The sequence below is a fragment of the Mesoplodon mirus genome, assembly GCF_964341445.2.
Source record: "Mesoplodon mirus genome assembly, chromosome: 1".
Lineage (NCBI taxonomy): Eukaryota > Metazoa > Chordata > Mammalia > Artiodactyla > Ziphiidae > Mesoplodon > Mesoplodon mirus.
The window spans coordinates 23097330-23124922 of NC_138976.1; the positions used below are offsets into that span (position 1 = coordinate 23097330).

General features: G+C 36.5%; 1 protein-coding gene across 3 annotated transcripts in view; it reads left to right on the forward strand.

Annotated features, from left to right (window-relative positions):
- Positions 1–27593, forward strand: part of ZCCHC7 (zinc finger CCHC-type containing 7) — a 240332-nt gene that overhangs the window by 155175 nt on the left and 57564 nt on the right. The window lies entirely within an intron of this gene.

Sequence of the window (27593 nt, forward strand, 5' to 3'; positions counted from 1 at the left end):
ACCATTTTGCAAGACCTAATGAAATAATGGATTTAAAGAATTATCAATGGCTCTAGTTTGACGAAAAGAGACAACCAGACTTTATGTGCCTCTTCAGAGAGGAACACAGTATTACCTACAAGTATTATTTCTTTAAAAAAAATAATAATGTGATCAAGCTTCTAGACCTAACTAACAGTTTATGAGAAATACAAAGAATGTGGTACCATGAAATACAATACAGTCATCAAAATCCAGAATATAGGAAACTCTATAGTATAAATACCTAATTTCTTTAATAAATAATTGCAAAGAAAAGGGGAGAAGTGGAATGAAGGGAGGAAATATGGGAGGGAGAAACCGTAGATTTAGAGAGCCTTAAAAGAAATATTGATTTATTACAGTGGACATTTTTGGATCTTGTCTTATTTATGAGATAATTATGGAAATTTGAATACTGATGAATATTTGATTCTGGTGGATTTTTTTAAAGTATGTTATTGGTATTACAGTTAAGTTTCAAAGGGACCTTATCTTTTAGAGATAGTATGCTGAAATTTTTACAGATGAAATTATATGATGTCTGGGATTTGCTTAACAATAATTCAGTCGGGGAACAGGGGAAGGGATATATAGAGAGAGATGGTTAGGGATATAGATGAAATAAGATTGGTCATGACTTAATAATCATTGAAGCTGGATCCATGAAGGTTCTTTATACTATTTTCTCAACTTCTGTATGTTGGAAATTTTTCCAGAATAGTGAATGAATGAGAAAGAGCACATACAAGCATTATGCAGTAGGAAAAAAAATGTCATTAATGAAGACTTTAATATACCTCGTTGTATCAGAAGTTCTGAGGGAGAAACAGAAATTTAGAAGTTTATTCCCATTATTTACCTTTTACTTTCCTAAATCTCTGCTAGGTTTGGCAATTTGACTAGTAAACAATTTAATTTTCAGATAACCAACAAGTTGACCTTTATTAAATCCTCTTTCAATCACTTGCTCTTACTGTGCAAATTATGTTGAATTCAGTTTTATCATTTCTGTTAGTTTGAGGGGAGGGGAAGGAAGCCTTTCTAAAAGTTATTAAATGCATACATAAAACATGTAGGGAAAAATATAAAGTGAACATCTATATAGCCATCACCCAGGTCAAGAAATAAGACCTTGACAGTACCCCTGAAGCATGTCCCTCTCTACCATAGTTCAACTCTTCCCTCCCCCATAGATATATTCATTACCTTGACATTTATAGTAATCACTTCCTTGCTTTTTGTTTTTTAAACCTTTCTTAACAATATAGTTTATCTTTGCTCCATGCATTCTTCATACTTTTACTGTACATTTGTGTATGTATATTGCTTTGCATGTTTTCAATCTTTTTGTAATTGGCACTATCCTATGAGTATACTTCTGAACTTCTCTTCAGTCAGCATTACAGTCGTAAGATGCATTCATGTGGATACACATGGCTCTAGTTCATTCATTTCAAACTGCTGTATAGTATTCTATTGTATGAGTGTACCACTAATATATCCATTCTGTTATTGATGGACAGTTAGATTGCTGGAAATTTTTGCAGTTACAAGTAAAGCTGTTACGGATATTCTTTGTTTGTTTTTTTGTTTGTTTGGTTTTTTTTGCGGTACGCGGGCCTCTCACTGTTGTGGCCTCTCCCGTTGCGGAGCACAGGCTCCGGACGCGCAGGCTCAGCGGCCATGGCTCACGGGCCCAGCCGCTCCGCGGCACGTGGGATCTTCCCGGACCGGGGCACGAACCCGTGTCCCCTGCATCGGCAGGCAGACTCTCAACCACTGTGCCACCAGGGAAGCCCTGTTATGGATATTCTTACGTTTATCTCTTGGTGCACGTGTATGAGGGTTTCTCTAGAGCAGGGGTTGGCAAACTATGGCCCACAGGCCAACTGCCTGTTTCTGTAGATAAAGCTTTAATGAAACAGCCATGTCCATTTGTGTATGTATTGTCTATGACTCCTTTCAGCCTACAGTGGCAGAGTTGAGTAGTTGAGAGACCTTATGACCTACAAGCCTAAAAATATTTATTCTCTCGCCTTTTAAGAAAAAGGTTGCTGACCCCTGATCTTAGAGTGTATAACTAGGAGTAGATTACTGAGTCAAGGGATAATCTTCAACTGTACTCGATTTTGCAAAGAATCCCTACAGGCATGATTGTATGAGTTCTTATTCACCTACCTCCTGCTCAGTATTTGGTATGTCAAAGTTTTCTGTTTTGCTGTTGTATCTCATTGTGTAGATTGCTGATTCTCATTAGTAGGGAGGCTGAACATCATTTCATATGTTTATTGGATCTTGCATCATTCTTCCCTTAATGATTTGTAGAAATTTTTTACAGCTTCTGGATATGAACCCTTTGTTGGTTACATGCATTACCAACATTTCCTCCCAGTCTGTGGCTTCTTTTAGTTTTTCTTAATGATGTCTTTAAAAAAATAAAATCAAAATGCTTTTTCTTTGGAAGTAATTTCAAATTTACAAAATTTGCAAAAATAAAAATAGTACAAAGAATATCTCTATACCCATTATCCAGATTAACTTATTGTTTATATTTTCCTCCATTTGTTTTATTAATCACACTCTGTGTATTTATGTATCTATGTATATGTGTGTATGTGTATATTCTGAACCTTTTGAAAGTAAGTTAGGTACATCATGCCTGTCCTTTTATCCCTAAATGCTTCAATATTCAATATATTTCCTAAGAATAGAGATATATTCTCTTATGTAACCATAGTACAGCTGTCAACTTCATAAATGTGTATTGATACAATTTTATCTAAACTACCAACTATACTAACTTCTTTATGATGTCTTTTGATGTGTAAAAGTTTTAAATTTTAATGTACTTATTTTATCAGTCTTTTCCTTAATAGTCTGTTCTTTAAAAATTCTTCCCATTTCTGAGATTTTAAAATATATTTTATATTTTTCTTATACAATTAAACATTTTTTGCTTTCCATATTTAGAATTTTAATCCACTTGGAATTGTTTTTTTGTATATGGTGAGAGATGAATTCCAATTTTGTTTTTTCCCATTGTCCCATCACCATTTATGGAATAAACCTCAGTTCCCCATGGAATGGCACCAATGTCATATATCAAGTTTATGAATGCAAGTCTTTCACTTGGGCTACCTATCTATTCATGTACCTGGACCACACTGTCTTAAGTATTAGAGCTTTATACTAATAATTGATAGCTGGGTAGGCAGGTCTCTCCAGCATGTTCTTCTCAAATTTAACATCTACTTTGGTGAATGGTTATACAGCAGACAACTCATATAATCATCACCTAGTCAAAATATAGGATATTACCAGCACAATGAAGCCCTTGGTATCCCCCTCCCAGGTCATAACCTTTGCCTTCTTGCAAAAGGTTGCCTGATTTTTGTGATAATACTTGCCTTGATTTTCTTTACAGTTTTTTTACTGCTGTATTCCCTAAACTGTTGTCTAGAATTGCCTGTTTTTGAGGTTTATATTCATGGACTGATAGGATACATTTTGTATATGTCTGCCTTCCTTTATATAACATTATGTAGCTGTGGCTCATTTTGTTTGTTTTTCAATTGATGTAGGATATGTCATTGTATGACTGTATCAGAGTTTTATCCATTCTACTCTAAATGGACATCTTGGCTATTGCTAACAATGTTGCTCTTTTTTTTTTTTTTTTTTTTTTTTTGCGGTATGCGGGCCTCTCACTGTTGTGGCCTCTCCCGTTGCGGAGCACAGGCTCCGGATGCGCAGGCCCAGCGGCCATGGCTCACGGGCCCAGCCGCTCCGCGGCATATGGGATCCTCCCAGACCGGGGCACGAACCCGCATCCCCTGCATCGGCAGGCGGACTCTCAACGACTGCGCCACCAGGGAGGCCCAACAATGTTGCTCTTAATGTGCATGTTTTGCGTTTCTTTCAGGTATATACCTAGGACTAGAATTGCTTTGTTCTATGGTATGCATATCCTCCACTTGAGTAGATAATGGCAAACTTCTTTTCCAAAGTGGTTGTACCAATTTACAGTCTTACCAACAGTTTAAGAGAGTTCCCATTGTCCATATCCTTGCCAGCACTTAAGATTGTTAGTGTTCTTAATTCTATCTATTTTGGTAGGTAAATAGAAGTATTTTATTGTGGCTTTAATATGTATTTACCTAATAGCTAAAAGAAGTCAAGTACCTTGACTTGACCTCTTATGTTTGTTATCTGAGTACCAATAACATATGTTTGTTGGTATTTAGATACCCTCTTTTGTGAAGGGCTTTTTAAAAGTCTTTTGCTAGTCTTCCTATTTATTTGTCCTAACTTGTAGGGGTTTATTATACCTTCTGGATGTGAATCCTTTATATGTTGGGCAGATATCTCCTCCCAGTCTGGCTTGCCTTTTTACTCTCTAAATCGAGTATGAATAGCAGTGCTTGATTTCAATGTAGTCAAAAGTTATCAAATTTGAATTCATACTCTACCTACTGCATGACCTTGGCCAGCTTTGAGCTTTAGTTTACTTATCTCTAAATAGTTGGTAATAATATCCATGTCATAGGGTAATTGAGAAGATTAAATGAGATAAAGCACTTATTATAGAGCTTTTCACCTAGCAGTCCCTCAATAGACGTTAATTGCCTTCCCCGTCATTTAGGGTGCTCATTTTCATACTGTCTTTTGGGAAATTGGGTAGTATTCATGAGCTATTTGCAAATGAATGTTTTGGAAATTAGAATCTCATATAATTATCCCAGGAATTTAGAAGGTGGCCTAAAATAGTAAATCATAATTAATTTGCCCAGAGAACTAAAATGTAACATTTTCTCTGATGAAAAGGATTTATACTCAGTATGGGACCCCTGAATAATAAAACTCATGACTGGAGTATCTTATCCAGAAAACAAGAAGCTATAGTTTAAAACAATCTAAATCCTATAAATAATGCATCATATTTGGAAACTAAGGGTAGATTTCTTTGCATCCAAGAAGAAAGCAAGGTTTCTTAAATGATGAGATACTGCTAATCACTCCAGCCCAAAGTACCTTCCCTCTCCTTGGAACTTTCTGATGCTTATTAATGATTTTCACTTTGACTTATGTCATCATTCATTCTTTCAACAAATATTTATAGGACAGCCCTTATTAAAAAAAAAAGAGGGGTCTCCTTTTTTTGTAACAGCCCTATGCTACGGGAAAGAGACAGAGCAGTAAATAGTATAGACTCAATCCTTACCTGAATGAAGCTGAGAAAGAAAAGTAAAAGAAGATTAAAAAAAAAAAAAGTTATAACACCATGCTAAAAAAGCAATCCCAGAGTTCTGCTTCTGGTAATGGCAAAATTATTCATAATGGACCAACCTTCCCACAGATAATTATACTCTGGACAAAATACTATACTATAAATGTTTATATATATCATATAATTTATACACAAATTCATCACTTTAAAGCGTACGTTAATACTTAAAAACGTAAAATATCTGAAGGTACTGGAGACCAACCAAAAGCAGGTAGAAACTGATAGGGAGTCAACATTTGGGATAAAGGAACAGCATTGGGTGAGTTTCCTGCTTTTATGGTTTTTTGCCTCAGGGCAGTCACTAATTGGTATAGCATGGGAGTGGCTAGAGCTCTGAAAGAAATTCATAGTCTTACTGATGTTGAGAATCAGAAGAGAGAGGCTACTATAGCAGCTGGACAATGAAGGGGAATTCACAGAGGGGGAAGCCCAAATTATGCATATAAATATTTGCCAAATTATTTATCCTTGAACAGGCATCAGCTCTCTTTAAGGGAATATAACAGAATCCATAGTCTACAAAGTATTATTCGCAAGGTTCAGGATACCATCCAAAATTACCAGACATATGAAGAAACTGAAAAATGTGATGCATACTTAAGAAAAGGTAGTCAGTGAACACTGACTCTGGGATGACCCAAGTGTTGAAATTAGCAGACAAGGATTTTAACGAAGCTTTTTTGACTATCTTCAAGGATATAAAATATGCATATAATGAAATAATAGACATGAAATCTCAGTAAAGAAATAAAATGGAAATTCTACAACTGAAAAATACATTATCTGAAATAAAAGTTAACTGGATGAGCTTAATAGCAGATCGAAAATGTCAGTGAACTTGAAGACCAAAATTATCCAATCTGAAAAACTTTCCTTCTGCCTTTTAAGTCTCTCTCTTCTCTGTCTTAAGGCTTTTGAGCAAGGTATATGATAAGCATCTTAATTCCAGTTCCTTCAGAATAAAGTGTGATACTATGAGCATCAGCTTCACTTCAGGAGCAGAGAGTTTGTCAGTAGAACAAGAACATACCTTCCAAGTTCTCCATCAAAAGTTGGTAAAATATTATTTAATGGATATAGAGTTTCAGTTTTGCAAGATGAGAAAAGTCCTGGAGGTGGGTAGTAGTGATGGTCGCACAATAATATGTACTTAATGCCACTGTACACTTAAAAATGGTTAAGATGGTAAATATTATGTTGTGTGTATTTTATCACCCCGAAAAAAGTTTACAAAAAAGTTGGTAAGAAAATTTAAGCAAGAAGGCCTTGAATCATTTTTTTCTCTTATGAAAATGACATTGGTCCCAGAGGCAAAATGCATCCTGCTATTGTTTTTAAGAGCTGCTCTATCTGCTTATAGTCAATATATAGGAATTATACATGATAATATGTATACAGAGTATTGATAGAACAAGACATTTGCTGTTCCTTGGGTTTCAGAAATCATTCAGGAGAAATAAGACTAAGTAGCCAGTGTGTATCCACCATATCCTACAATTTGTATTTAAAAAAAATATTTTTATAATTTTATATTTCTAAAATATATTTTATATATATAATCTAAATTACCTTAATTTCAGGGGAAAACAAATTTTGAGTTGTTTTCTTTCTTTCTATTCCTCATCCCAAGATTTCACATGTCTAAATCTAACTATAGCCTCTTTAGATACTCCCATTGTTTGAAAACAGAGAACTTTATAATGGAAAAGTGGTCTCCTTTTTCTGCCCTTCCCCACTTGAATTTTTATTTTTATTTTAAAATGAATAACAGAGAGAATTTAACAGGACTCTGATTTATTCTGTCCCTACTTTCCCCTTCTCCCCATTACTACTTTAATTAATGTCTTACTTTTATTTAAAAATATTCTTGAGTTACTTTTTTTTTTTAAAGAAAATTGAGGATGCAACTTTGTTATAGACACCTCAGTCAAATTATAGTGGTAATGGCGATATGAGAAAAAGTAACTCTGACTCATAAAATTAGCAGAAGGGGAATTTTCAAGTTTGTTAAACAGAAGGGACAGTTGGTTTGGTTTAGTCATCAAAATAAACTGTGCCCTACTGATTTCCAAGTTCTATATTGTGCTCAAATTTTCCATTGGGAATGAAACATTCCACTCTCCCTTTCTACTGTTTAACTTAAGCTGCAGTGAACAGTAGGAGAATGGCCCTGTGGCTGAGCTGCTTATTTTTTTTTTTTAAATCTATTCATTTTATACTTTCAGACAGATTTTTCCCTGGGGTGAAACAAAGGTTAACTGAAATTTCCTCTGTTGTGTACCTGAACGAATCAGCAGTTTGAGAAGGAAATCCCATTGATGGGCCAAGAGAGTGACAGGCTCTATTTAAAGAATTCCCCCGACTGTGTGGTAGACCAGCCATGCCATGAATTTAACTGTTCCTGTGGTCCCCATACTTGTACCCACCAAAAAAAAGAGAGAGAGAGAAAGCGACTTTGTTCTGCAAACGTAGCCCTAAGCTTTGAAAACCATGAGCCATTGAGTTTTGTGAATTCAAGTTAGACAGCAACAGAGGCCAAGACTCTAGGGGAACAATATCTGAAAGGAAGTACACAAAAACAGGTAGAAACTGTTTAACTGTTTTATTTCTCTGTGTGTATACAGATTTATGTGTGTTTATACACACACCCAAAAAAAACTGTACCTTTTTCTCATGTAGCTAGTCCTAATTATATTTAAGCAATGATGTTTGTTAAGTTTTGAAATTTATTAAATTTTTTTTTGTTTTTATAGCCTTTTGACTCCATAAAAGTATTTTGGTTTTAGCAGGACATATTATATGTTTTGGAAATGAGATTAAACACAGTATATGTTTAAATGATTTTTTAAAAAACTGGACCTTTACATTACCTCTGCAGGAGCTTTACTGTCAGAGCCAGCTCATGTATTTTGTATTTTTCCTGTTTAAGGGAAGCTGCTTTAAATATGAAAAGATGGTATCTTAAGTTGGATTAAACATCCTTAATTCATATGTATTTAACCTCAGGACTTGTGAGCCTTGTTGAAAATCCAGCTTTAACCCTGCCTAGTAGGCCTCAATAGTGCATACTGCATGGAGATTATAAATAGTCATGGTCTTTCTGAGATGGAGGTTAGTGTGTATTCCCAGGGGGCATGGACTGTTTACGTTTTTAACAAATATTTCACATATGTTGCTAATTCATATTTCTGTTTACTAATTTAGTAGTTAATTTTAAAAACCTTCCTTTGTTACTTGAAGCTTTTGTTATCAAAAGTTTCTTAAGTATATTCTTCTCTCTAGTGTGGATGGGACCTTAATGGAGATTTTGTAAAACACTAGAACTCATAGAGAAAATAATCCAGAGTGATTGGTTTCCTTCGGGGACTTTGAAGAAGCAGGTACCATTTGAGTTGGTTCCTGAGGGCATTTATCTTAAAAGATCATGTAGGGGCTAGATTCATGCTCACAAATGAGAAATTGAAGTCTACAGAGTTAAAATGATTAGTACAAAATTATTCAGTATGTTTTGGAAGAACCTAGGTCTCAATTCATACCTGCTGTTTACTTGTACAATAAATTGCCTCTCTTTTATTCCAAGATGGGTATTTTAAAAATCATTTCTTTCTTGTCAGTTATACCTCAGTAAATCTGAGGGAAAAATCATTTCTTTCTTTTTCTTCTGCTATTTCCTAACTTTTTCTTCTCTCTTTCACTTTTTCCTATTTTTTGTCTTTTCTTCTTCCGCTCTTATTTTTCAGTATTGGTCCTACTGCAAATAGGTTGTGGCATTATAAGTTTAGAGTAGAATCTGGGGGAGTGGATGTGATCAAATATTCCATATGGCCTATAGAGGGCTACATTGTTCTTTTTGGATGTTATTTTTTTAAAAATCAAAATCATTCATAGCTAGTTGAACAAGTTGTGACTCAATCAAATACTCATTAGTTGATGCTTATGTAAATAGAAGTAAGAGCTGACCAATGCCATGGATAGATCCCAGCTGAATTTTTTTTTTTTTTTTTGCGGTACGCAGGCCTCTCACTGTTGTGGCCTCTCCCGTTGCGGGCGGAGCACAGGCTCCGGACGCGCAGGCTCAGCGGCCATGGCTCACGGGCCTAGCTGCTCTGCGGCATGTGGGATCTTCCCGGACCAGGGCATGAACCCATGTCCCCTGCATCGGCAGGCGGACTCTCAACTACTGCGCCACCAGGGAAGCCCCCAGCTGATTTTTTAAGATCAATAAAAACAATTGACATCTTTTTTTAGGAAATCACTTGGTTCTTCCAATTTTATTCATTAAATAATATTTATTGACCTTCTACTATGTGTCAGACACCATACAAGGCAATAGAGGTACAAGTGTAAGAAGGAAATGGTTCCTGCCCCCTTATAGACAAGAGTTAACCACAACTGGAAAGTTGGGACATTATTTTTATAAAACTTCATAGAGGACCAGCATTGCTCTTCAGATAATACCATTATTCCTATCAAATATAGTCCTATATTAAAAAGTAGAAAAGTGCAATTTGAAGTTCAACAAGTTGTTTTCACATTATTAATTGCCATGTGTTACATGATAAAATGATAATATTGTGGAGATTTTCAGTAACAATTTTATTGTCAAAGCCAGAGACTATTCATAAAAATAATTTAGGGAGGTGATAAGAGCATGTTGGTTCAAAGCATGGTTTGGAAGTGAGCCTCCAGTCTGCCACTTACAAGTTTTTTGGCACTAAACAAATTATTTTAAACCTCACCTTTTTTCATCTGTGTAATGAAAATAATAATAGCTGCCTCTATAGGATTGTTGTGAGGGTTAAATTAGAAAAATATGTAAAAATGCTTAACATAGTACCTAGCACAGAATAAGCTGTATATATTAGCTGTTGCTATGTTCTGTATTTTTGAAAATCTGGATTTGCTTTCCTCTTGGAGGGTCTGTTAGTGGGAATTTGAAAAGGAACATTCTTTTTTTTTTTTTTTTTTTTTTTTTTTTTTCCTTTTTGCGGTATGCGGGCCTCTCACTGTTGTGGCCTCTCCCGTTGCGGAGCACAGGCTCCGGATGCGCAGGCCCAGCGGCCATGGCTCACGGGCCCAGCCGCTCCGCGGCATATGGGATCCTCCCAGACCGGGGCACGAACCCGTATCCCCTGCATCGGCAGGCGGACTCTCAACCACTGCGCCACCAGGGAGGCCCGAAAAGGAACATTCTATATGTATTATGCATGTTTTCTTTGTTGGAGATACTGCACATTAGAATTTCCTCAAAACTCAAGATGAACATTTGTTTAAAAGTACTGTCAATTAGGATGAGTTTTTAAAATTTGTTTTCTTTTGAATTCAAAGTTTTATGTAATAATATCTAATCCTCCATAACTTCTTGCTTGTTCTCTGGCAATCTCAACTTTGAGTAATAGTTATTGTAGGTCCATTGGTAAATATTTGTGTTTTGGATTTAAAGACAATTCTGTCAGTAATCTTTCTGAAGCTAAATTGAAACTTGAGTAGCTTATGGGGCTTGTCTTCCATATGATATCCAAATTCTCCCCCACATACTGAGTCACCTGGTGTCATTAGAAGGTAAAAGTTTTAAGGTAATAGGGTACCAAGTTTTAGATGAATATTTCTTTTGTAGTCAGACTGCTCAAAAAGTTGTCTGTAGAGACTGCCTCCAGTCTCTCTCCTCTACTTCTCTTCTGTTCAGTAGAGTTTTTGCCTCACTGCTTCATTCAAACTTCTCTTATCAAGATCACCAGTGACTTGGTAATAATTACAAGAGTCAGTTCTGAGCCTTGATCTTACCCTGACCTATCAGTGGCATTCCCCATAATTGACAACACCTCTTCTTTGATACATTTTCTTTAGTTGGTTTACAGGGCATTCACCCTTCCTTCCAACAGGTTTCTTCCCACTGCACTGCTTATTCCTTCTAAATCCTTGCTCCTTTTTTCTTCTTTCCCTATATTCAATCCCCTGGTACTGTCACCCAGTCCTGTTCTAATCATCATCTCCATGCCACAATCTGCAAGTTTATATTTCCAGTTCAGGTCTGTCTCTTAAACTTAAGACTGGTATATCCAGTAGCCTCCTAAACATCTTCATTTGGTTGTCTAATAGATATCGCAAATCCAGCCTGTTCAAAACGAAATTCATCTTTCCCCCAAACATCTTCATCTACAGTTTTTAGTTACATCAACTCTATCCTTTTAGTTGCTCAGATCAAAAAACTGGGAGTCATCCTTGTCTCTGGTCTTCTTTTACATTCATATCCAGCTCATCAGGAAATCTCGTTGGCTCTACCTTCAGAATATATTCAGAATTCCTTCACTTCTCAGCACATCTTCTGCTGTCATCCTGGTTAGAGGTATCATCATTTATTGACTGAATTATTGCAATAGCCATCTAGTCTCTCTGCTTCTTTACTTGCCCCTCATTTTAATCTCAACAGAGTGATTCTTTAAAGAGATTTTTTTTTTTTGATGTGGACCATTTTTAAAGTCTTTACAGAATTTGTTACATTACTGCTTCTGTTTTATGTTTTGGTTTTTCGGCCCCGACTCATGTGGCATCTTAGCTCCCTGACCAGGGATCGAACCCGTACCCCCTGCATTGGAAGGCGAAGTCTCAACTGCTGGACCACCAGGGAAGTCCCAACAGAGTGATTCTTTAAATTGTCAGTCAAATCATATCACTCCTCTGTTCAAAACCCTCCACTGACTTACCATGTCACTCAGAATAAAAGCAAGTATCTTTATAAGGCCTACAAGGCCCTTGTAAACTGGCAACCCTGTACTTCTTTGACCTCACCTCCCCCTCATTTACGCTGTTCTAACCACACTGGCCCCCCTGCTGTTCTTAAGTCACACCAAGAATATTCTTGCTTTAAGGACTTTGTTCTTACTGCCTGGGATATCCCAGAACTGCATGGCTAATTCCCTCATCTCATTTAAGTTTTTGCTTAAATATCAATGAGGTCTACTCTGTCCCCCCTATGTAAAATTGTAGTTCATATCCAACACTACCAATTCCCATTACCATGCTCTACTTTTTCTTTTTTCAAAAGCATTTATTACTGATAAGATACATCATTTACTTATTTGTTATGTTTGTTGTTTATTGTCTCTCTACCCTAGAGAGACACTAGAATGCAAGTTTTACAGAGGTAGCAATCTCTATTTTGTTTAAATAGCCCAAGGACCTAGAATGGTGCCTCAGTATGGCAGTAGCTCAGTAAATATTTGTTGAATGTATAATGGCAAGAGTTGAGAAGAATGTTTAGTTTAACCTTCAGTATACCATCAGGTTCATTAGACCCCATTTTAGTTTGTTTCTCTTGTGAGCATTTCTAACTATTTCTAAGAATTTATATGTCATGACTTTTATTCGTTCTTAGAGTTCTTCCAAAGAACAGAGAGAAGATTGACTTTTCGTAATAGAATAAAACTCATTCTATCTCAGAATTACTAAGTGGGCCCATTGGTTCCTTTTATAAATCTAAGATACGTCATGGGATCCTAGTGATCTTATTTTTGCCATATCTTAAAACATTTTACTATTTCATCATCCTAAGAATAATTTTATCATTACTCATCAATTATTCCAACTATGTTAAAAAAGAGTAAAACTAATTAAAAAAACTAATTTAAAAAAACAACAGAAGAATGAGGGAATTGCCTAGAATGATGATGTAATAGTGAAATAAATCTTCACTGTTTCATCATCCTTCAGTTTCCTTTTTTTTTTTTTTTTTGTGGTACGCGGGCCTCTCACTGTTGTGGCCTCTCCAGTTGCAGAGCACAGGCTCCAGACGCGCAGGCTTAGCGGCCATGGCTCACGGGCCCAGCCGCTCCGCTGCATGTGGGATCTTCCTGGACCGGCACACGAACTCGTGTCCCCTGCATCGGCAGGTGGACTCTCAACCACTGCACCACCAGGGAAGCCCAGTTTCCTTATTTTGATGCCCAAAGTATTGCATTATCTTTCATGAATGTATAAAAGAAGTCTGGAGGCACCATCTTTTTAAGCTTTCATTGAACACAGTTGAAAATTCAGAATTTTACATTTTCTGCCCAAATTGGCAAATAGAAGAAAATTAACAGAGGAAGACATTTCACAGTTATTAGATGAATCAGAACATGAATGCAAAGAGACAAGTTGTAGTACCCAGCCTTTAATGATGTGATGAACTTGGTCTTTTAAGTGAAGTCTCAGACTATAATTTTTTAGAGGATATCACAGATGAATTTTCTCAATCTTAAGAACTGGTGAATGAACAATGTATTTCTAAGTACAGAAAGGAAATAAGGTATTCTCATCTAGTTAGTCAAACAACAGGAAGTTCTTTGCCACACAATATTTTATGACAAGAATCTGTACCATCCTGCTTTGATAAAAGGATGTGTTGGCTGTATTATTTCATATTTTATGATATTTGTGTACCACAGTTCACTTGATATGGTTTGTTTCAAGTGGACAGGTGCTGAAGGCAGATGTGTATGCAGAGGTACTAGAAGGAAATAGATCATATGGAAGTGAAAAAAATTGAATGGATTGGTCATTCTAATTGGTGGTTATAAATCTAAAAGTAAAAACGTTTTGTAATTATGGAGCAAAAAAGAGATATATTTGAAATCTGGTATTAATATTTACAAAATGGATGTGTTCCAAGTTCATACATAACAATTGATGAGCAGTTAGTTGTATTCTAGGATGTTATCCATTTCAGGTGTATTTAACTTCAAGATAAGAATATATAAAATAAAAATAGGGGTTTGCCATGTTTAAATTCTTATTTAGATTTCTAATAAAGTGGTTTTTCATTATCACTTCCTCTTTAAATTATTTGTAAAATGACTTAAATTATTAAAGGGTCTGTTAGACCCAGGTGATGAATGGTGATGACTGTTTTTCCCAGTATAATGCAGCAGGCGCTACTCTAATACTGGAGATAATGAAGATAACTAAACATTGGCCTTGTAGAGAGATGAGGTGCTAGTGGCTGGCATGGTAGTAAGTAGACTTTTCAGAGCAGGTAAATGAAACAAGTAGGCTAGTATTAAATACAGGAAAATTAAAGAATTGTATCAGAGGAGAAACAGTGTACTACTACACAGCCATAAATTGAATATTAACCTGAGAAGAAGGATGGAGAGAAAAGAAAGTCAGATAGATTGTTACAAGAAAACTGAATCCCCTTTTACTTTATTAGGAATTTAGATATTAATGCATAAAATAGATAAATCCATAAATATCAGGATGAACATTATTTAGAAGTATGCAGATAAATACCAAAAGAAATAGAATTGAAACTGCTTGCCTCTGGGGAGTGGGAGCTGGAGTAGGGAGGAGAAAATTGCTGTTTTTACACTTTTTAAAGTATTATTGGAGTTTTAAATACCATGTGCATGTATTACTTTGATAAAAATTAGCAATAAAATAGGAAATTATGAATTTAAAGAGAAAACTTATCTGGTATGTAGCAATTGAAGTTGAAGGCACGGGGACAATGCAGAAATCCTAGATCTGAGGTGGTGAACAAATGGTGATGACTGGAAGGAAACCAACATATTGGCTTGGAAAGACATTTTAAAGAAATATACTGTGAATTTAAGACCTGGCCTGATTGGATAATGGGGTGAAATATTGGCTTAAGATGAAAACGAACCTATATTTTGAGTCATTAATAACAGCAGGGAAGAAAGAGCCAGTTTCAAGTGGGGTTGTAAAGATGAGTTGTGCTTCGGATATGTTATGTTTGCAATGACTGTAATATAAATGTTTGTGATACATCCTGTAAACAGTTATAAATGTAAGCCAGGACATATTTGGTCTTAAGGCCTGGAGAGAGATTTGAAGAAAATATGAGCCCCCAAAATAATAAAAACGAATTGTTTTGGAGTGACTTATTTCACCAAGGAGAGAGTGAAGAGAGAACCAGACATTGAAGACCATACATGTGCTCACACACAAAGTTAATGATAAGTAAAGAAAAAGAAAAAGGATTTGGGAAGGAGACAAAGAAGTGTTGAATAGAAGGATGGCTGAAAGAATATAGCTTACAGATTGGTATTAAATTTTTACCAGCAGGTAGATACCAGATTTATAATATGTGCTTATCATTTTACAGATGTTTCAAGTGTCCACATTGTATATTTTGGACAGGAAAGGGTGAAAGTGGGGAGTAGGAATCATAGTAGATATCTTTAAAAGAAGAAAAAACAACTCCCATAATCCCACCATATTTACTGTTTCTGTTGATACTTTTTCCTTTTCTGTTCTTGTTATTTAGTGTAATTTGAGGAGTCTTTTATTTCTAAACAAGTATTTCTTAAGCAGGTGGTTTATTGACTAAATCCTTGGGGTGTAGGAAATGGGGGATGAGAGGGAACTCTGTGTGTGTGTGTGTGTGTGTGTGTGTGTGTGTGTGTCTTTGGGGATACACAAAAGCCTTTATATGACTGATAAACTTTGCAAGAGCTCTGTATAACCCTGTGCTAAGCACCTGTATTTATTTCCTCTTTCTTCTTCCTCCTCTATCTCTAAAAAAAGAAAAGATAAATCCCCATTTATCATTTACACACACTTAAAAATATAAAATTTCTGGTAAATTTAATATGATTTAAAATAAGATGAACAATTTGATGCCTGACTTGCAAATTCTACTAAAATTGTTTTATTTAAACTATTGCCAGTTACACAATGCAAAAATTTAATGACGAAATGGTTTTGTGACCAGTGTTAAATGGAAAAGTATAAATAAGAGAAAACCAAGACAGAAATAAAGAGCAGTTTGAGAAGAATACATGTGAATAAAGTGGCTCAGCCCTCAGGGGATTTGCATGTGGCATTGTGTGTATTTCAAAAGTTTCCGTTGAAATAACAGATGCTACTGATGAAGTTGGGAATAGTAACTTCATTTGTGGCTGGTTCGGTTGCTTATTAAAAGTGAGAAGATCCCAGGGGGAAATCTAGTATAGTGGAGTTAGGCTCAGGAAAGGATATAACAAATATCTTGCAGCTTCATCTTTGTGATCTTTAATCCATAAACCCTGGCTAGGTACAGGCAGGATTATCTATAAATGTCCAATTATCTTAGATTACATATGAATCCTGTGTCTGCCAAGTAATTTTATTCGATAACAGTGATTTTTTAAAGTTCTTTTTTAGTTTCTAGAGTTGCTTACTACAGAAATTCCAAGTTTTTTCCTTAGCCATTGAGAATTATCAATTGAACTTTTATATATACAATGACAATCTATAAAATTATCTATTGGCTAATGTACCCCAGTTCAGAACAGTGTTTACTTGTGTGAGCATACATGTAAACATGTTACGTATGCTTCCTTTTCTTTCCTTTTTCTTTTAAATTTTTTCCATTCACAGTATGCAAGATATGCTGATAACTGGATAGTTAGCTAGAACTTACAATTTTGTGATGGAAATAAAATATTTATTAATATAGGTCTTAATACAAAGTTTAGAAATTCTCAATAGCCTAAGAGATACAAATAAGCTGCTTTAGACTATGAGTGAGAGAGAAAATAATTCTACAGAATGAATTCAAAAGAGGAAATGTTATTTAAGTAATTCATTCAGTAAACATGAGTACGTATGACAACTAAGGAATCATGCTTTGGTGTGTGGATGATACAAAGATAGAAATGACAAGGTTAAAGTCCAGGATGTTACAAAGTTGAGGGTGATCATCTCTGCTTTTGAGGTGTTATCAGGGATGACTTCAATGGATGAGGTAACACATGATTTGAGACTTGAAGACCAAGTCCTAGTTCCAAGTGGTTGAAATTGGGGTTGGCTTGTGTTCCAGGGAATACATGCATAAGCATAGTTGCAGAGAACAAGAGGACACATTGGGAAAAGTATTAGGTATAGCTGGAGCATTGGCATCAGGAAGGTGAAGCCAGAGAAATAGGTAAGGGCCAAATCTTGGAAGGCACTGTGTGACATACAGAGGAGTTTTACATTGATTCTGCAGGCATTGAGGGATCATTCAGGGCAGAATGTTTTCACATTTCTGTTTTAGAAACATTATTTCATTCACAATATATACAAATATCAAATCGTTATGTTATATACCTGAAACTAATATATGTCAGCTATACCTAAAAAAAAAAAAAAAAAAAATCCCTAAATAAAAAAGAAAGAAACATTATTCCAGTAACAGAGGAAGGCAAAAATGGGTTGTGGTACTAGAGATAGTTAGAAATTATTTTAATAATCTAGGTGAGAAGTTAAGTGTCTCTGGGTCAGCCTAATGGCATTGAGGTTATTATGAATAGATTTGGTGAGCAATTGTATGAAAGGTGAAAGCGAAGAGTTGAGGTTTTGATTTGGAAAATAAACTGTGGTACAAGTTATTGAGATAGAATATACAAGGAGGAGAAGTAGGGTTTGTTTTTAAGAGAGAAACGCAAGGAATGGGGAGAAGGTAAAGATTTATTCTTAGTAATTACGAGTTTGAGTTACTTATAAGATATCTAATCCCAATATCCCATAGATCAGGAGCTCAAGAAAAGATTGGGCCTGGAAATACAGGTTTGGTGGTTCTCTCAATGGCCATGTATGACAACCTGGGACAAAGAATGTAGAATGAGAATGAGGACAAAGAATGGAATATACCAAGTGGCCACTGAAGGAAGAAGAACCTGTAAAGGGGAACAAGAACTAGGAAAGTAGCTTGTTTTATCAGCCAAGAAATTGTTGACTGCTCACAGAGGTCAAATGAGAAATGTACTGAATATTACCCATATACTCATTAAATATGAAGAGCAGAGCCTTACAGAATATTCAGAATTTATAATCATGGGACTTCACTGACAGTCCAGTGGTTGGGACTCTGTGCTCTCACAGCCAGGGGCCCCGGCTCGATCCCTGGTTGGGTAACTAAGATCCCACAAGCCTCGTGTGTGGCCGAAAAAAAAGTGTTGCCGCTGGCTTCTAGAAGCTGGGAAAGGCCAGGAAATGGATCTTCCCCAGCCTTTGGAGGGAAAGCAGCCCTGCAGGGAAAAAAAAATTATAATCATGGAAATTGGACTGAGTTGGGTAGAAAATTGGGCAAAGAGGGTTATGGTGTTGACGATCAAGGGAATAAAATGACCAAAAGTATAGAAAAGGGAAAGCACTAGAAGTGTTAAATTACAAACAGTAGGACCTTTTAGTTTAAAATGTTAGGTATGTAAAAAGGGAGTGTGGGCAATAAATTTAGAAATGTAATATGTCTGATTTGTCTGTTTGCTATAACTGCCAAATTATTTAACCTCAATTGATCTTTATGTTTTGTGGGGTCTTTGTTTTTTGTTTGTTGTTGTTTTCTTGGCTTTTTTTTAAGACCATACCATGCGTCATGTGGGATCTTAGTTCCCTGACCAGGGATTGAACCCACGCCCCCTGCAGTGGAAGCATGGAGTCTTAACCACTGAACCACCAGGGAAGTCCCTCAGTGTGTTTTAATGTAGTGAAAGAATGCCATGTCATATGAGCCAGAGTTTTGGCTGTATACTGCAAGTGAGAGAAAAGGTATTGAGAATGCCCCAAATCTAGGTTCCTGAGGGATTGCAGGTATCTACCAACCATTGTCTCTTTTTTCCCAATCCGCATCTGTGAGCCTGTCTATAGACTCACCAATTATTTGGAGAGAAAACAGTTGCTAGAGAACTGACATACTTAATATTGTATGAAGACTGTTTTGGTGACACAGTCATCCTAAGTTAATTAATTGATCATTGGTAGAATTCAGTATTTCTTGTTAAGTAACCCATATCCCAAATAATAGAGGACTTTCAATCTTTTTAAAAACTTGATGTTAATTAAATCATCTTATTCTTTAAAATTTCTTTAAATTTTATTTATTTTTGGCTGCGTTGGGTCTTCGTTGCTGCGCATGGGCTTTCTCTAGTTGCGTCGAATGGGGGCTACTCTTCATTGCGGTGTGTGGGCTTCTCATTGCAGTGGCTTCTCTTATTGTGGAGCACAGGCTCTAGGCCTGCAGGCTTCAGTAGTTGTGGCACGCAGGCTCAGTAGCCGTGGCATGCAGGCTCAGTAGTTGTGGCACACGGGCTTAGTTGCTCTGCGGCATGTAGGATCTTCCTGGACCGGGGATCAAATCCGTGTCCCCTGCATTGGCAGGTGGATTCTCGACCACTGTGCCACCAGGGAAGTCCCATCCTATTTTTTAAAAATGAGATTATCATGGTTATTTACTTAACACAGTAGTACTTTTTAGATTCTTTAGCCCCAAGATAGTACATACTACTCTACTATATGATAAGTTCCTTGAGGGCAAGCACCATGTCTTAGTCATCTTTCTCCCTCCTACACTGTCTTTTACATGAGAGATTTTCAGTGAATATTTGTTGAAAATTAACTCAACGCTACATTAAATGAAAACATTTTATACTTTGAGGAAAATTACATTTACGTTCTTAAATAATTAGTAGTGGCAAAATAACTTCTTGTATCTACTTTGCTGAATATTAAATTCAAGTCCATTGTATGCGGAGGAAATCATAAATATATACCTTTTCACTGAATTGTAATGAGACTTAAAATTTTAGATGTTAGAAATTAGGATATCTAGAAAATGTAAGGCACCTATGGCTTCCGTGTAAGAAGGGGCTATAGTGTATTAGGCTCAGGAAAAGATTCTTCTTAGTACCTGGCTCCTGTACTGAAAATGACCAACTAGATATGCTGAAGTGAAATCTTCTATAATCTTTGGTGATCTTAGGAAAAACATTTCACTAACTCCTACTTCCTGTCAAATTATCCCAAAAGGTAGAGAGAACCAGCTCTATAATTGTGCCTGCTTCCTCAGCAAAGAAACGATCTTCACCAATTCCCACCCACCAGAATTTAGGCAGACTAAGTATAATTGAAGCAGAGCATGAACTGGCTTTACTCCTCAGAAATCTAGCCCAAACTCTTCCTTAGATCCTTTGAAAACTGAATGCAGTCTTATGGGTACATAGCTACATTAGCACTATATTTCACAAAAGCAACAATTGCAATTTTTTGTAGAAAGCACACACATTTTAAAAATGAACATTTGTGTAACCATACAGGATTGTTCTGAAGATGAAATATGTATTTAAAACAATTTATAGACTGTGAGTCACCATCACCATATAAATTTGGAAGATGTTTATCTTTATGCATGAGAGAAAGAGAAGGAAGGAGGGAAAGGAGGAACGGAGAAATAAAGATAGCAGAATAGTTCCAGAAATAGGAGAAAATATGTAAAATGTGTAAGGTTATGGGTTCACTTTTCTTTGGGGTTTGCTTTTTTGTCTTGAAGTTATTTCAAAAGACAGGAAATATTCTGTTTGTTGCATAGTATTAACAAAAGCACCCTGTAATACTGTTTTACTGTCTCTGCTTTCAAGAGTACTACTCTGGCAGAAAGAAGACTGATGTATTATTCCTTGGAAAGCTCCACACAGTAGGAAGTCAAGACTTTTAATGTTAAACTAAAAGAGGAAAGACATGGAAAATTTCTTAGTTGTAAGAATAGATTTAATATTAATTAGTAAAATTTCTTAGTTGGAAGAATAGATTTAATATTAATTAGTAAGTCCTCATATGTGTTTCGGGTAAAAAGCTTCTTGTAAGTAATAATATTTTAATTCTCAGTATTCTTTATATATAAAAAGGTAAAATTCTTAGTAAAGGAATTATCACACCCTTTGTTCCAGTCAACCTGTATTGTTTGCTGTATCCTTTTACCTCTTTGATTATGTTGCTTGTGCCTTTCCTTTTTACTCATGTCTTTCATCACCTGTTAAAATCCTATTCAAGATGTTTGCTTCCAGCCATATTGTGTTAACTTATACCAGACTTGCCCTCTTGACCAGAGATGATGAAATTAGCAGACAAGGACTTTAAAACAGACATTATAAATATACAGAGGTTTAAAGGGAAAGAGGCATATAATAAGAAGGGAAATGGAAGATATAAAAAAGAACCAAAGGGAACTTATAGAGCTGAAATATACAATATTTGAAATGAAAAATTTTAGTGGATTGACTTAACTACAGATCAATTAGCACATTTTCAGACATTGAACAACAGGCAGTACTGGACTATGATTCATGAGAATATGGAAACGAATGAGGTGCACCCTGCAATCAACCTGCATCATGGTGCTAAGAAAGGGAACCCAGGCACAACATGTCCATCTCACTAAGATGAGAAGACAGAGATCAGAGTTCAGAGAGGCTAAAGAAGCTGTAGTTTGTGAGGCAGAATACTGGAGAGAGAGAGAGAGAGAGCTGAAATGGATATAACTCCAGAAATCTGCGTTGGGGTGTACCCATGAATACCAAGGATACTGAGTTCTTCTCTGCCCATGGATAGGGCAGAACTCCGCTAGATGTGGACAAAAACCTACTGGAAGCCAAACAATTCCCAGAACTTACCCGAGTTCTTACTTGCCAGATTGGAGAGACTGTGTTAAACACCCTAGACATTCAGTAGTGACCCCAGAAGATACATCTTGGTAGTAGGGCTTAATTAACCCTAAGTAAAAGCTACTCTGGACCTACCCTAGCAAAGCTTTAAAAGTCTCAAAAGGGTCAGCTGATCTGGAGGTTACTTAACTGCTTGTCAAAACAGATTCTCACACTTTTTAAAGTAAGAAAAAATCAAGACACTCAACAGGGCCTTCCCTGGTGGCACAGTGGTTAAGAATCCGCCTGCCAATGCAGGGGACACAGGTTCGAGCCCTGGTCCAGGAAGATCCCACATGCCGCGGAGCAACTAAGCCCGTGCACCACAACTGCTGAGCCCACGTGCCTAGAGCCCATGTTCCACAACAAGAGAAGCCACCGCAATGAGAAGCCCTTGCACCGCAACTGGAAAAAGCCCGCACACAGCAACAAAGACCTAACACGGCCAAAAATAAATAAATAAATAAAATAAATTTTTAAAAAAGACACTCAACAGTGTACCTCAGTAGCAACCAAGGGGGGGAAAAATTACTAGGCATTCAAAAAAGCAGGAAAATGTCACTCATAACCAGGAGAAGAATCAGTCAAGTGATACAAACCTAGAAATGACAGAGAATATGAAATTAGCAGCAGGGACTTTAAAACAGCTGTTAAAAATGTACTCTGAAATTTAAAGGAAGGGAGAAATATAGTAAGAGAAATGAGAGGTATAAAAAAGAAGCAAATGGAACTTCTAGAGCTGAAATATATATCTGAGATTAAAAATTTACTGAATAGGGCTTCCCTTGTGGCGCAGTGGTTGAGAGTCCGCCTGCCGATGCAGGGGACACGGGTTCGTGCCCCGGTCTGGGAAGATCCCACATGCCGCGGAGCGGCTGGGCCTGTGAGCCATGGCCGCTGAGCCTGTGCGTCCGGAGCCTGTGCTCTGCAGCGGGAGAGGCCGCAGCGGTGAGAGGCCTGCGTACCACAAAAAAAAAAAAAAAAAAAAATTTACTGAATAGGCATAAGTACAAATTAGATTACTCAAAGGAAAAGAATAAGAGAGTATTATGGACAACTTTATGCCAATAATTTCAACAATTTAGAATAGACAAATTCCTTGAAAGTCACAAATTATCAAAACTGGCCCAAGAAGAAATAGAAAATGTGAATAGCTCCATATCTACTAAAAAAATTGAATTACTCTTTTAAAACCTTCCTACAAGTAAAATTCTTGGTCCACAAACAAGGAAAACTCCAACCTAGATGACTTCACTGGTGAATTCTATCAGATATTTAAGGAAGAAATAATATCAGTCCTACACAAACTCTTCCCAACACTTCTGAACTCTTGTAGGACCAGTTTTACACCAATATCAAAACCAGACAGACATTATAAGAAAAGTGTAAACCAGTATCCTTCATGAACACAGATGTAAAAATTCTCAATAAAAGCAAGTTGAATTCTGCAGCATATTCTAAAGAATAATACATCCTAACCAAGTGGAGTTAATCACAGAATACAAGGTTTAACATTTGAAAATGAAATCACTGTAATTCACTGTATTAAGAGAAAGAGAGAGGAAAAACCATGGGCTATCTCAGTTGATAGAGAAAAGGCACTTGATAAAATTCAACACACATTCATATTAAAAACTCAGGAAACTAGGAATAGAAAGGAATTTGCTCAACCTGTTATGAAAAATCTACAGCAAACAGTATACTTAATTGTGAAAATCTGAATATGTTTTTTCCCTAAAATTGGGAACAAAGCAAAGATTATCTGCTGTCACCACTAATACTGAGTATCATAATGGAAGTCCTGCATAAGGCAGCGAGGTAGGAAAAAGAAAAGGCATACAGATTGGAAAGGAGGCAATAATACTGGCTTTATTCACTGTATTCATCAGAGTAATGCCCATTAAAATCATAATGAATACTACTTCACACCCATTCTAAGGTTAAAATTTAAAAGACTGACAATTCCAAAATTGGTACAACCAGTATGGACGTTCCTTAAAAAAACTAGAAATAAAACTACCATGTGATCCAGCTATCCTACTCCTGGGCATATATCCAGAGAAAACCATAATTCGAAAGAACACATGCACCCCAGTGTTCATGGCAACACTGTTTACAATAGCCAAGACTTGGAAGCAACCTGAATGTCCATCAACAGATGAATTGATAAAGAAGATATGATATGTATATACAATGGAATATTACTCAGCCGTAAAAAAGAATGAAATAATACCATTTGCAGTGACATGAATAGACCTAGAGATTATCATACAGAGTAAAGTAAGTCAGACAGAGAAGACAAATATCATATGGTATCACTTATATGTGGAATCTAAAAAAATGGTACAAATGAACTTATTTACAAAACAGAAATAGAGTCACAGATATAGAAAACAAACTTATGGTTACCAAGAGGGAAAGGGTGGGGGAGGGATAAATTGGGAGATTGGGGTTTACATATACACACTACTATATATAAAATAGATAATAAGGACCTACTGTATAGCACAGGGAACTCTACTCAATACTCTGTAATGACCTATATAGGAAAAGAATCTAAAAAAGAGTGGCTATATATTTATGTATAACTGATTCACCTTGCTGTACAGCAGAAACTAACACAGTGTTGTAAATCAGCTATACACCAATAAAATTTTTTTAAATAAATAACTGAAATTCGAAGTATTGGTAAGATTATGAAGCTAGCTGGGACTCTCATACAATGCTGAAAAGAGTGTGAAATGATACAATCACTTTGGAAAAATTTGCCAGTTTCATATGAAGGTGAAGACATACTTACCATATCTAATAATTCTACTCCTAGCTATTTTCCCAAGGGAAATGAAAACTTATGTCAAGTAAGAAGAGAGTCTCACTAGAATGTTTATTGCTACTTTATTTATAATTGTGAAAAACTGGAAACAACCTAAATGTTCTTCAGGAGATAAACAGCTAAACAAATGGTTGTAGCCACACAGTGGAATACTGCTCAGCAGTAAGAAAGGAACAAACTACTACTACCTAACAACATAAACGATGACTTTCACAAATATTCAGAGTGAAAGAAGCCATATACAAAATGGTACATAATGTATGATTCTATTCATATGCAGTCCTAGAGCAGGCAAAATGAATCTGTAGTGAGTGAAAGCAAATCAGTGGTTGCCTCGGGTAGGGGATTGATTGCAAATATGCTCAAGGTGACGTTTTGGGATGATGGAAATGTTCTACATTTGATTTTTGTGGTGGTTACACAGGTGTGTACGTTTGTCAAAATGCATCATACTGTATTTTTTACGTGGGTATATTTTATAATATGTAAATTATACCTCAATACAGTTTTCTTTATGGCACAGTCTTCTGTGACTTATTTCCCCTTTCTCCCTAAATTCAGATATCTGCTCTTCCTCTGAATTTACCATAGCATCTTGTTTGGTTTTCTCCTACTCCTTTTCTTTTTATCTGTTTGTGTTTGCCTAAGTTATAAGCTCTTATCAGTTTTGTTTACCCTATAGCACCTTGCTTATTGTAACCTTTCAATACATGTTTGTTAAACTGAGCTAATTTAATGCAAAGAGAGTTATCAGTTATTGCTTTGATTACAGTTCTAAAGTCTGAAAAGAATCATAGTTCTGGATCTTAGCAAGACAAGGTTATAAAGCAGGTAAGAGTTGATATTAGGCATCTTTAGGGCAGTCCTAATTTTACACTTTAGGGCAATCCCATTTTATATTCTGTGGCGTTGGCTGGTACACACATAGAAGATGGGTGCTCCTGGGCCCTGTGGGGAAGTTGTCTTTAAGTCAAGACACTCTGTTGGTTGCAAAGACCTGGACGATTTAGGTAATGTAGACTAAGTAACAATGTATTTGATTCCAGTAATGAATGAAAATTTGATAGAATCACAGAAACTTAGTGCTAGAAGATACCATGGATACCACTTTATCCAACCCATTACTAAACAGACCCAGAGAGGGTAAATAACCTGCCCGACGCCACACAGCAAATAAGAGATAGGGTTAAGTCTGGAACCCACATTTCTGACAAGTCCCTTACCAGAAATTGATCAAAGTGGAGAATTGGCTGCCTGTGGAAGTTCTAATGAGTTGCTCTTAGACAAAGCTTCCATTAGGTTGGGATTTGGAGTTAAGGAGCAAACAAGATAGGTATAAGAGTCAGTTATTGCTAGGGTAGAACCAAAACTGAACCATGAGTAGGGCCAAGAGTTGACTTATATTTTCCTCGTGATGCCTTTACTTCATTTACCACCCAGAAGTCTGATTTCATTTGTAATTGAAGCCTATTTTGTGTACTTGCTGACAAATTTTCTACAGTAAGAATATACTGTAGCTTGTCGAGGAGGAGTGTAACCTAGAATATTGTTGAATTCCATGGGTATGTTAAAACAATCTAAATGGAGCTGATCTCCCTTGTAAACCTTCCCTTCTTTCAATATTCTCTGTTCATGTGTAAATTTATTGGAGTTTGGGGGTGGTAACAGTTGCTATTTTGCATTTCCTTGGTTTGGGAGTTCATTTTTTAAGGACAATATTAAGTCAGTTTTATAATTAAAGTGATTTTAAGTGGTCATTTTGAGTTTTAATGATGAAGGACACTGAGGTACAAAAGGCAGCTTTGAAAGTTACAGCAAAGCATGCTCCTTAGACAAATCCTTTGAATGAAAGAATAATAGCGTGGATGGTGATGATGAAGGAATAGAAGCTGCTGCTATTTAATGTATTCTCCACTCTCAGTATATGGATGCAGCCTCCGAATTTTACAAAGGAAATAATCATCAGCACAGCATCTCTGCTCTCCTATGGATTGGTCTTTTTGTAAAGCAGCCTCTTGGTTTTCTTAGTAAAGGTATTTTATTTTAAAATGTATCTCTAGACACTTACTCCTGGTAGGCCTGGGAAAATGTAGATTACTTCATGTCTCTTCAAAATTCCTTTCAAAGAAGAGTCAAGCTCAATTTGTGTTTTTGAGATAGAGAAGAAGAGTAGATAGGAGGAAGGAGGAAATCTTTGCTTTGGGGGAAGAAAAAATCTTTCGGTCCTTTGTTGACACCTTAGCTTCTGAATTAGTCATATGTCCCTTCCTCCTTGGCCATGGATGGACCAAGGGAATAGCAGCCATTTGCAAGTTTGTAAAGGGGCAGTGCTAAGAGAAGGAAACAGCTGATAAAGAAAAATGTAGGGCTCCCACCCCCGTAGGTTTTTACAGTTATATTTTTAGATTGGTCACTGTCTTCTGGATATTTGGCCTTCTGTTTTTGCTCTTTTACTTCACTATTTTTGGTGTTGTAAAATACAGTGCTAAATTCCTAGCTCTAATCATGAGATAGTATTCAGAGTCCACCTTATAAAAATGTTACAGTGAGAAGCTGGCGGACACAGTTAATACTGATATTGGAAGGAAAAACCTTTCTTCTACCTACTTGGGTCTGAATGGTGGGGGGCCTGCGAGTTAACTGACAATAGAGAGAGTTACAGGAGAAAAGACCAAGGGTGGAAGCACTCAGTAATGAGTAACTCACTAAATAGCCAAAGGTAAAGGTTTGTATACTAACTTAACAAAAGGGAGGATTTAGGGCTTCAGAAGATAGAAGGATTTTTTGTTTGTTTGTTTTGCGGTACTTGGGCCTCTCACTGTTGTGGCCTCTCCCGTTGCGGAGCACAGGCTCCGGACTCGCAGGCTTAGTGGCCATGGCTCACGGGCCCAGCCGCTCCGCGGCATGTGGGATCTTCCCAGACCGGGGCACGAACCCATGTCCCCTGCATCGGCAGGCAGACTCTCAACCACTGCGCCAACAGGGAAGCCCTGATAGAAGGTTTTGATGT